At 40.8% G+C, this 12113-nt stretch overlaps 1 protein-coding gene across 6 annotated transcripts in view; it reads left to right on the top strand.

Annotated features, from left to right (window-relative positions):
- The window catches only part of LOC137342716 (cAMP-dependent protein kinase inhibitor alpha-like), a 119496-nt gene that overhangs the window by 32181 nt on the left and 75202 nt on the right, over positions 1-12113 (top strand). For 4 of the 6 annotated variants that reach the window (XM_068006855.1, XM_068006851.1, XM_068006852.1 and 1 more), the window contains one exon: positions 32-138. The gene's annotated coding sequence lies outside the window, so the exon portion shown is untranslated. Of the gene's footprint in view, positions 1-31; positions 139-1180; positions 1295-3483; positions 3550-12113 lie in introns of those variants that run through there. The other 2 variants (XM_068006856.1, XM_068006857.1) reach the window with 2 other exon arrangements.

The following is a 12113-nucleotide window of genomic DNA, read 5'->3' as shown; positions in this document are numbered from 1 at the left end:
AATCTTTCTGTTCAACTTCTATCTTTCACAGATTGGCAGCAGTCAATATTAAGATGGAAAGATTCTAACCTTGGAAAGCAACAGATTGGGACAGAGCCATTTTGAAGAGTACGGAGTACTAAATGAGCCTGTGAGGAGGTAAGTTGCCTTTTTGCCCCCAAATTATTTAGATACTTAACACCACCGAAGGATTCTCAGAGAACTGTATTAATGAATAGTGGAACGAGGGAAGAGAGGAGGAGGCAGAAGCTAATAACTTAGATTTTTTTTTGATTGTCCATGAAATATGTTGATAAGACTATTGCCCTGTACCTTACCCTTCTTTCAAAGAGTGATGCTTGTTTAAATATGGTGCAGATCCCCTTTAACACTGTGGAATGAACCTGAATGTTAGGTATTCCAAGAGCTTGTGTGTTCTGCTTGGGAGCAGGCAGTAAGAAAAAGAATGACAAAAGGCCATTCATCCCTGAAGTATTCTAGAGCTGCTACTGTACTGCAGCCTTAGTCTTGGGAGAGGGAGCTGCCTGCACGCTCTCCTGTATTTAATTCTGGATGGTACAGCTGGTCTTACTTTTAACCTAGCTGTATGATGTGGCTCAGTATTGTGCACTTGTCCAGACTGGCTGCGCAATTTGCCTAGTGCATTTGCATGAAGTAGTAACATCATGGCGTTGTGTTTGTAATGTCACTGCCCCAGAAATATCTACGGCAGTCAGATGGACCAACTTAAAAAAAAAAAAGGGTTTTCCAGAGTGCCCGTCTAAAACTTGTCCATTTAAAAAAATCTAAATGTTGTTGCTGGTTTTGCAAAACGGGTGTTATGGGAGCTGATGCCTTAAAACCAATATAAAATCAACTTCACTCTCCCAGGCTAGCATCAAACTGCATTTTGAACTTCCTGAATGCCTCAGCTACCTTGTGTACCAGATTATTCCAAACATTCACCATCCTTTTCAGTTTTTAAAAAAAAAATCCTTTCTAATACCTGTGCTAAATTTATTTTTCACTAACTTAAATTTATGCCCTCTGATCCTCTCATAACCTTGCTCAACACACGTGGACATCATTTTCAGTGTTGTTAGTCCTTATAATCTGCTTTTCACAGGACCTTTTTTTTTCTTGCTGCTGTGTAATGCATTGTGAGTGCTCCAATCCCAGTGTTTGGGACCCTCTTTTTCAGATATGTCAGTGCTGGACTGTCAATCAAGCTCTTTTAGCACTCTGGTGTGTTTTTCTATCAGTCCTTCAGATTGCATTTCCAAGAGTCACCGTGGAGGAAGAATTACTGTAGTTGGTATGTGCAGCAACATTGTAAATATGTTCCATGACTTTCCCCCTATTTATTTTTCTACACTTGCTATTACCATGATATATTATGACCAATTGATATTGGCAGTGCTGTGCCCACAGAGTGGTGGGAAACAGTTCTTAATCTGTGATTCCCCACAGAACAGCATCACTACCTCAGCCTCGCCAGTGAAGTGACGTCCTTCATTACAGAGATGGGGGATAAAAAAATTGAAGATTAAGTCAAACAGGTTACTCCTGTGTACTTGTTAATGCCTGACCCCAGCAGAGTAGGGAGAGGTCAAAAAGATTGCCTGCTCTTCCTCTTGGCTGGGGCAGATGCATGGTATAGGGAATCCTATAAAGGAAGTAGAATATGGGTGGAAATATGAGACTTACCTGTAAGCATCGAGGAAGTAATTATCAAACTGGACTGCTCGAGTGGATTTGATCCATGTATGTAAGTCGGCAAGATAATGGCAGATGACTTTTAACGCAATCGAGTTTAATGTGCCTTGGGTGCATGGAGCAGATGCTGATCATTTTGGTACCACATGATTGTGATGAGGATATTCATTATGGCAAAAGCAATGGATTTGAATTGTTGGGCGGAATCGCTGGAACTAGCCTTGAAGAAACTGGGGTGGAAATATGACGGTGCCTGGTTTCGAGTGCGAAGGCGGAAATGCAGCCACAACGCACGCCTAAACCGGAAGGCCCGAGACCAGCCCAAAGTTGGGCCACGGGCCTCACTTAAATAACCTAGCCATTACCCCTCATTTTAATATATAAAGAGACCTAACACCTGTTTTAGATGGCCACCAGGGACACCTGAAAAATGACCCCATCCAATTTTGCATTGGACAATTCTCAGACATAGAAATAGGAGCAGGATTAGGCCTTACGGCCACTCGAGTCTGCTCTGTCATTCAATCAGATCATGGCTTATCTTTGACCTTAACTCCACTGAACATCCTTTGGGTGCAGGATGTTGGTCCCCAAAATTGGGCCTCGTTGCACTCAATAAAACAGGCACAACGAGGTCCAATTTCTACTCCTGTGATTTGCAGTGGTTGGTGTTGAATTGATCTCCAACAAACCTGAGTATCCTTTGGGTTGGAGCTAACAGCAAAGTAAGTAGTCTTAAAGCTGGATTTATTATGTTTGTGGATGTAAGCAGGTAATAGTGAAATACTTTGGATTATGAGAGTTTAGGGTTTATTTGTTTGCTTTTGCTTTGTTACTATGGTGACTGCGCTGCTATGTTTGCTGATTGCTTTTGGTACTGTAAATCACTGCAGCAGCTCTCCAAATGTCCCGAGTGTTTTGACATGACATGATGTCTGGCCTGTCTGTGCCTTACAGGCATACAGACTATCTCTCTATAAGCTTGTGTGCAGAGATGATTGTCATTTCTTACTGAGCATATTTTTAGAAACAACCAGATATCGGGCAACACGTGTCGATTTATTGCAGTTGACTTTCCTGGGAGTTATGTGTGCATCCAGGTGCTAAATAGCTGTCATGGTTGCAGTTCAGATGCTCCAATGAATATTTGTAATGATCAAAACAAATGCACCCTTCAACAGATTCTATAAATAAGTTACACAGCTTGACACTGCTTTGATAAGGTGGTTTAAATGGTTATCTTTTTCCGTTACAGATGATCAAGCCTATGCAAATTGTTTTATGATTGAGATTCACCAGAATGATACCAGGGCTCATAGGGTTAAATTATGAGGACGGGTTGCACAAACTTGGCTTGTAGTCCCTTGTTTATAACACAACTTGCATTTATATAGCACCTTTTTAACAGAGTAAAACATCCCAAGGTGCTTCAGAGGAGCAATTATCAAATAAAATTTGACACGGTTGAGGGGTGATCCAATTGAGGTATTTAAAATGATTAAGGGATTTGATAGGTTAGATACAGAGAAATTAGGTTCATTTCCTGGTTTGTGCTCAGCTAACTGATCTCAATCAAGACAGTGGTTTTGGTGGTGCTACTATTTGCTTCAAAGGTCCCCTGCTTTAGGATGGAGGAAAATCAGTCAAAGTTACTGCACCTGATTGTGATTCAATAACAATCAGGTTTGGACAGGAATAGGTTAGGCAATAATGGTCCTTGTGGCTGAGTAACCCACCAACACTCACTATCCAAGTTCGTGTGAAGTACCAGAGGGTCGCTGCTGTTCAGAGGATTGTACTCCGATCTGAAGAGGAAGTAAAGGGGAAAATAAATGAGGAAAATGAATTTTGCAGGTAAATCCATGCTTGCATGAATTCAGGGCAATATCTGCAATGTTTATGATTTTCTCAATTACATTTGACAGGAGGTATTGCAAAAAATGTAATACTTTTGCAGGGTGAATAGATGCATAAAAACTGTGAACCATTACTTTTCTGCAAGTATTTTTAAAAGGATCTGTCTTAAAGATAGGTGTGTCATAAGTATAAAAGGAAGATTATATGTTTCATAGTCTGTCTTTAGCACACAGCATAATTATACATCCTAGGGACTAAGATAAATGATAGGTATGATATTAATTTCAGCTTCACAAAAGGTGCATTTATTGTTTTTGAAATGCTCTGTGGCTTTGAATAAACGTGAGTGTTTTTTTTTTGAGTTCCTGATGCAAGTTGACTCTTGTATACAACCTAAGGCATGTTTCGCCCCTCATCGCTATGCTTTCTGCAGCACAACAGAATGGGGTTGGACATAGAAGCTGATCCCCTGATTCCTAGAGCAATGGAACTGAATGTCAATCTAACACTATCAGAAATGTGGTGATGTAAACCACTGAGTCTGGCTTCGTAGGAATGTAGTTTTTTCACTCCATTGGTCAGGAAAATTGCTCGGAACCGCTCACGCTCTGGCATTACTTCACCATAAGTTTCCAGAATTTCTGTTGCAATAACACCAGCAGAGCGGGAGCAGTTCTGAGGAATTTCCCAGCCCTAATCTTGAATGGTGGCCAATGGTGATTCTTTAGCTTGTTTAGTCGATACATTAGTAGAATTTGAAACTGGTTGACTAGTACCACTTAGGAAACAAACAGTGGTCTGTTTCTCATGTAGGTTTCCAAGCAGCAGACAGAAGCAGACTGTCAGGCGACATGTTTCATTAAATTTCATGAAAAAACATCTCTTGTGGCAGAATAACTTCAGGAACGGGCACGTACCCTGCAAGAAAATATGAAAGGTCATTGAAGTCTGAGGCTGTTTGCTGATGGACTGCATGTTAAACATAACATGAACACACGATAACTGCATGCACAGCATGAAGGAATGAAAACAATCTACCTTTTTGCTTTTGCTTTTGTTCTGATAAGTCACATTTGTTTTTCTCCTGGCCCCTTCTTCAGGTATATTCAGCTGACAAACATTTCCCTGCAGGAAGAGGGAGGGGACAGATGAGCTGTACTTACGCTGCTAGGATCTGTGGGATATCAGCACAGGATAATTCAAATGTTAATGGCAAATGGAATGCTACTATGGTCAGTGTTCCTGAATTTTCCCGTCTTAAGCTCCAAATACACCATCCTGCGCACACTTCCTCCTCCCTGCATCCTCAATATGTTGAAATCAAGATCCATTACATCATCTGTACCTCCTACTGCCTCAGTCTTTACTTCCCCCAACAATCGTCAGGCTTTTAAACTTCAAGATTTTACTTGCTGTATCGCTGCTTCTCGTCACTTATTCTTTCTAACCTTGGCAGTGGTGTGCGTTAGTTTCTTTGGCCCTCTACCTGGATTCCTCCGTTTTTAAAAAAAAAATGTGACTTCCCGTCCCTCTCTGTGAGATAGCATCTTACTTCTGTTCTGCAACTGCACTTCATGGGACAGCTGAAATTAAAAGTCCATGGTGTTAGGAATCGGGTCATAAATCTGATGTTTTTCTACCTGGGGGTATCGAATTGGATTTCTTCGTTGGAACTTGTCGGCTCAGAATCTAGGATTGTTTTGACCAGACTTGATACTAATAATTTGCTGGGTATCTCTTTCAGCCAACCAAATTCTGGGTCGTGATGGACTCCAGATTGTCGTTGGTTTTACTGGTTAAAACACCCATTCAGAAAATCTTCCTTTTGGATCAGCTTACAAAGTTAATCAACATTAGGTTTATATTTTCAAATGTTAAGCTTCCTTTTCGTGGCATCAACACATTGTTCTTAGTTGTTTATCAATCTAAAAGAATGGGGAAAAGACATTTATTTGCTGTAGCACTACTGATGTCTCCAGTATAAGTGCACTGCAGCCTCTTTGGGAGGCTTCTGCCACTAACTGGCATTTGCATTGCATCCAATTAAAATCACCACTCAGAACCTGAGGTTCTGCTATGTTGCAGCAGCCATGTTGGAATCAGTAATGGTGAATAATTGGGTGTCAGGTTCAAAACTAAAGGTAACCAGCCATGTTTTGTTTTGAAAATTAATGAAAATAAATTTTGACTTAGAGTCTTGTCACATTCACGACTGGTGGCCAATTTTATGCCTTCAGCTCTGCTGTGGCTGTTTGTGCAACCAGCATTGCAGCAATATGTTATCCAAAATTTGGGGAGCTCAGCAAAAGTGGGTTTCATTCCTTCTCCCTCCTGGCCCAATCCTCTTGCGCAATGCAGAGACCAACTCCCAAAAGATAAAGCCACTATTACATTACAATCTTTGCTAAAGTAAACCCTCTGTTTACTCCTGAGCTGGACTTGAAAATGCTTCAGCGGTGCACAGCCAGTGTTTGGTTGGCTCAGCCTAGTGGAAAGCTATGTCACACGCGTGTTCTCTGTATAATACAGTAGCATGAGATAATTCTCGAAGTGAGCAACATTGCAAAATCAGACTCCCACGTATGTAAAATTATTAAGCAGAATGCCATCATCCATCCAATCAATTGCCAAGTTTCCGTTATGTATGTCACAATCAGCTAAAGATAGGGACTTTCCTTTCTCAGTGATTTTGTGCATCTGAACGCGTAGGTAATAAGCTTGTTTACCATCCGCTTTTATCCCTTTGTTGAATAGGTGACTGCATAGCTGCCTTCCTGAATTTGTCAAATTATCCAGGGATGTTTGGGCATATCAATAAGATGAAATTAACCTTTTGCACTGGGTGCTGTATACTCTTATAAGTTAATGAACTTATAACTTTCAATTAACATATAAGATTGTGAAGGGGCTTGATCGGGTGGATGCGGTAAGGATGTTCCCAAGGATGGGTGAAACTAGAACTAGGGGGCATAATCTTAGAATAAGGGGCCGCTCCTTCAAAACTGAGATGAGGGGAAACTTCTTCACTCAGAGGGTAGTAGGTCTGTGGAATTTGCTGTCCCAGGAAGCTGTGGAAGCTACATCATTAAATAAATTCAAAGCAGAAATAGACAGTTTCCTAGAAGTAAAGGGAATTAGGGGTTATGGGGAGCGGGCAGGAAATTAGACATGAATTTAGATTTGAGGTTAGGATCAGATCAGCCATGATCTTATTAAATGGCGGAGCAGGCTCGAAGGGCCGATTGGCCTACTCCTGCTCCTATTTCTTATGTTCTTGTGTTCTAATTCATTTTTATAAAATCCTTTACGGAAAAACACCTGGGCCTTGCACAAGTTTGCATGCACCTTCATTATGTTTGAGGTTGAACCAAGTGTTTCGTACCATTTAACATTTTTTCTCAAGTTGGCAACTAAATAGCAATGGCAGTTCATTGTTAATCAGTCAGGCTGACATATCTTTGCTCGTGGGATAATTGATTGTTAAAAGGTCAAGAAGCAGACTCCAAATTAGCACATGCAGTAAGAGTAAACTGGCCTTCTGGGTCATACAACCCACTTTTAATTTTTTTAGAAGCTTCAACTGGATTAAAATGAGATTTTGAGATACTGGTAAGGATCTTGGATATCTATATAGGCAGACTTTGCTGGTAAGAACTTGCCAGAATCAACTACATAAGTATCCTAAGGCTCCTATTATCAAGACTATCATGTAGCAATCGATTCAAAAAATATTATTAATAGGTACTCGTAATGGACTAAAATCCAGCGGTCCAGGTCCAGTTATTTCAATTTCCTTGCTTGGAAACCCAAAAACAGAATTTGGAAGCTTTCCAAAAGTGTCATTATGGGAGAATGTGGATGCCTGATGTGCATGTTTCTTGCTTTGAATCTTCCCTCTGTCTCTTTCTGTCCTTCTACTCTTCTTTCCATTTCTCCTTTTCTGCCATTATTTCTCTCTCTTTCTTGATGGATGAAGTAGCAAAAAATAAAAGTCAAATAGCAATTGCTTGCTGGGCAAATGCACTTGAGGGCAGGGAAATCATTTGAAAACCTAAATGTAAATTTGTTTCCAATCTACTAAAAATAATAGTGAACCAGCTGATTTACCATGGTTACCCTTGTGGTAAGTTGGATAGTACATTGTTTTATAATGACAGCAGCATCGTACCATGCAATGTGTGCATTATTCGCAATGGCGGAGCTCTGCCTCTTTAAGACCACAAGGTCTAATTGCAGTAAGTAGGCAAATAGTCAACGAGAGGTTAATTGTTGCTCTGTGGATTGGCCGATAGTTGTAAATCTGTGGCCATTTTCTAAGGTCCGAAAAAACAGCAAGAAATGATAGGCTTTCTCTATATTTTATGCATGCAAAAAAAGTGGGAGACTTTGGAGTGTGACAAGGCTGGAAACTTTTATGTACACTTACTATTTAAAAAAAAAATTTAATTTCCAAAGTGTTTAGAATGATATTTGGGATCCTTACATCGTAGGAAGTGTCTCCTGTCCGACGTTATAGGGCTGCTTAGCTGAGGCATCACACTTCTACACTTCAAAAAGTACTTAATTGGCTGTAAAGCGCTTTGGAATGTCCTACAATCGTTAAAGGCACCAAATAAGTGCAAGTTCTTTCTTGCTATGCAGAAGGGAGTTTGGGAACTTTCACAATGGAGGTTAGAACTTGCAAAATTCAATGCTTTGGATGGAATAACTACATTACAGCTCGTACTGTGCAACAGTTTTATTTAAAATCAATAACTAGAAAAATTCTCGAAGTCGTCTTGGTCAAATCTGAATTAACTACCACCCCCAGACTTTGAGAAAACATAACTTTATCAAGGGAGCAACTCGAGATTGCATTATTGAGGTTCATGGGAAACATAAAAATATGGCCCAATTTAGAACATTTGTAGCCAGCCTCACTCACCCCTGTCTAACAGTAGAGCAGTACTTGCACTATGTAGTCATTTCCCAGGTTTTGTATACATTTTTAATGAGAAACCTAGATGAAGGGTTTAGTCCAGTACACCACCAAGGTAAAAGAAAATTGGGTGAATCAAGAAGTAGGGGTTAAGTAATGTCGAGATGGATTTTTAAACTTGTCGATTGTAGGAGAAAGGGACAGAAGAAGGCGATGAGTTCTATAGCTCTGAGGTCCTGGAAAATAGACTAGAAGATAGTGTTGAAATCAAAACTTATCGCACTGTGAGAATGCAGGGGGAGAAAGGATAATGTATTTGGATTATTGGTGAAATGGAAGAGGAAAGCTCAGGAGTAGATCATAATAAATAGAAAAAGTCAAGAATGTGAAGGAGAGCGCGATGTTTCCTTGGTAGTCAAAGGACTGGAGGTTACAGTTTAAGTCATCTATTTCTTTGCCTCATGATTCTATTAGTTTTTTTTTAAATTGGATGTTCAGATTTTCACCAAATTCTCATGAATTTGACATAGAAAATAGGAGCAAGAGTAGGCCATTCGGCCCTTCGGGCCTGCTCCGCCATTCAAAATGATCATGGCTGATCGTCTAACTTGGTACCCTGTTCCCGCTTTTTCCTCATATCCCTTGATCCCTTTAGCATTAAGAAATATATCTATCTCCTTCCTGAATACATCTAATGACTTGGCCTCCACTGCCTTCTGTGATAGAGAATTCCACAGATTCATCACCTTCTGAGCGAAGAAATTTCTCCTCATCTCTGTTCTAAATGGCACACCCCATATCCTGAGACTGTGACCCCTGGTTCTGGACTCCCCAGCCATCGGGAACATCCTCCCTGCATCTTGTCTGTCTAATCCTGTTAGAATTTTATATGTTCGATGAGATCACCTGTCATTCTTCTAAATTCTATTGAATATTGGCCTAGTCAACCCAATCTCTCCTCATACGTCAGTCCTGCCATCCCAGGAATCAGTCTGGTAAACCTTCGTTGCACTTCCTCCATGGCAAGGACATCCTTCCTCAGATAAGGAGACCAAAACTGCACACAATACTCCAGATGTGGTCTCACCAAGGCCTTGTACAACTGCAGTAAGACATCACTGTTCCTGTACTCAAATCCTCTTGCAATGAAAGCCAACATACCATTCGCCTTCCCAACTGCCTGCTGCACCTGAATGCTTGCTTTCAGCGACTGGTGTACAAGGACACCCAGGTCTCGTTGCACCTCCCCTTTTCCTAATCTACCACCATTCAGATAATCTGCCTTTCTGTTTTCACAACCAAAGTGGATAATCTCACATTTATCCACGTTATATTGCATCTGCCATGTTCTTGCCCACTCACCCAACTTGTCTAAATCACATTGGAGCCTCTTTGCATCCTCCTCACAGCTCACATTCCACCCCAGCTTTGTGTCATCTGCAAACTTGGAAATGTTACATTTAGTTCCCTCATCCAAATCATTGATTATATATTGTGAATAGCTGGAGCCCAAGCACTGATCCCTGCAGTACCCCATTAGTCACTGCCTGTCACCTGGAAAAAGACCCGTTTATTCCTACTCTCTGTTTCCTGTCTGTCAACCAATTCTCAATCATGCCAGTATATTCCCCCCAATCCCATGTGCTTTAATTTTGCACACTAACCTCTTGTGTGGGACCTTATCAAAAGCCTTCTGAAAATCCAAATCCACCACATCCACTGGTTCTCCCCTATCTATTCTACTAGTTACATCCTCAAAAAAACTCCAGTAGATTTGTTAAGCATGATTTCCCTTTCATAAACCCATGCTGACTTTGTCCAATCCCCTTAATGCCTTCCAAGTGTTCTGTTATCACATCTTTTATAATAGACTCTAGCATTTTCCCCACTACTGATGTTAGGCTAACTGGTCTGTAATTCCCTCCTTTTTTTAAATAGTGGGGTTACATTTGCCACCCTCGAATCTGTAGGAACTGTCCCAGAGTGTCTAGAATTTTGGAAGATGACCACCAATGCATCCACTATTTCCAGGGCCACTTCCTTTAGTACTGTGGGATGTAGATTATCGGGCCCTGGGGCTAAAGGCTGACAAATCCACATTAATTTCCCAAGCACTTTTTAAAAAAAATTAATACTGGTCTCCTTCAATTCCTCTCTCTCACTAGACCCTTGGTTCCCTAACATTTCTGGGAGGTTATTTGTGTCCTCCTTTGTGAAGACAAAACCAAAGTATGTGTTTAATTGTTCTGCCATTTCTTTGTTCCCCATTATAATTTCCCCCGTTTCTGACTGTAAGGGACCTACATTTGTCTTCACTAATCTTTTTCTCTTGACATATTTATAGAAGCTTTTACAATCAGTTTTTATGTTCCCTGCTAGTTTACTCTCATACTCTGTTTTTCCCCTCTTAATCAGTCTCTCTGTTCTCCTTTGCTGAATTACTCTTCACATGTAAATTTTAACCAGCTATCTATCCTGTTACTTTTCCCATGTTTCTTCCTACCTCAAAGCATGAGGAAACAACACTGTTCACACTGAACATAGTGGGATTAGCTATCTGTGTGCAGTCAAAGGCACTGATAAAGTAAACATTATTGGGTTAGAGTTTTAACACAGTGGTGTTTGTTTTGGCATGCAATACAGGCATTGAAAGTCGCCTTTTTGTAATGCCTTTTAAAGAGTTAGAAGCAAAATGCAATTTAGCTTTCAATGAGCATGAAGTTTGCAGCATATAATTATTTTGTGATTGGCCTGGAGCTTGAGAATAAATGGAAAATATGAACTGTGGATACAGGAGCACTATACTCCAGCCAGGGTTGAGATGTAAACAATTTTACAACACCAAGTTATAGTCCAGCAATTTTATTTTAAATTCACAAGCTTTCGGAGACTTCCTCCTTCCTCAGGTAAAAAAAAAGGAGGAAGTCTCCGAAAGCTTGTGAATTTAAAATAAAATTGCTGGACTATAACTTGGTGTTGTAAAATTGTTTACAATTGTCAACCCCAGTCCATCACCGGCATCTCCACATCAGGGTTGAGATGCACTGATGTCACGAAAATTTCCAAAATATTTTCCTCATCAGAAACGTCATTAGAAATAGGAGGATAGTGCAGATGAATGTGTGGCTGGAGAGATTGTGCAGGAGGGAGGGCTTTAGATTCCCGGGGCATTGGGACCGGTTCTGGGGGAGGTGGGACCTGTACAAGCTGGACGGGTTGCATCTCAACAGGGCCGGGACCAATATCCTTGTGGGGAGATTTGCTAGTGTTGTTGGGGAGGATTTAAACTAGCTTGCCAGGGGGATGGGAACCTGAGCATAGATTTAGAAGGGAGAGAAGCAGAGCTGGAAATGGAAGGCACAAAATTAGTAAGTGAGTTTGGAAAGCAGAGGAAACAAAGGTTAGAAACTAGACAACAAAGGACTTGGCAGTGCTTAATGGTATATACCTCAATGCAAGGACTATTGTGATTAAGGCAGATGACTGAGGGCACAGATAGACACTTGGAAGTATGATATCTTAGCTATTACTGAGACATGGCTTAAAGAGGGGCAGGGATGGCAACTCAATGCTCCTAGTTACAGGATTTTCAGACGAGATTGGTGGGGGGGTGTGTGGTGGCAATATTGGTTGAAGAAACAAT

The sequence above is a fragment of the Heptranchias perlo genome, chromosome 26, assembly GCF_035084215.1.
Source record: "Heptranchias perlo isolate sHepPer1 chromosome 26, sHepPer1.hap1, whole genome shotgun sequence".
Taxonomy (NCBI): Eukaryota; Metazoa; Chordata; class Chondrichthyes; order Hexanchiformes; family Hexanchidae; genus Heptranchias; species Heptranchias perlo.
Note: the sequence above shows the minus strand (reverse complement) of the source record. Positions and strands in the feature narration are given on the sequence as shown.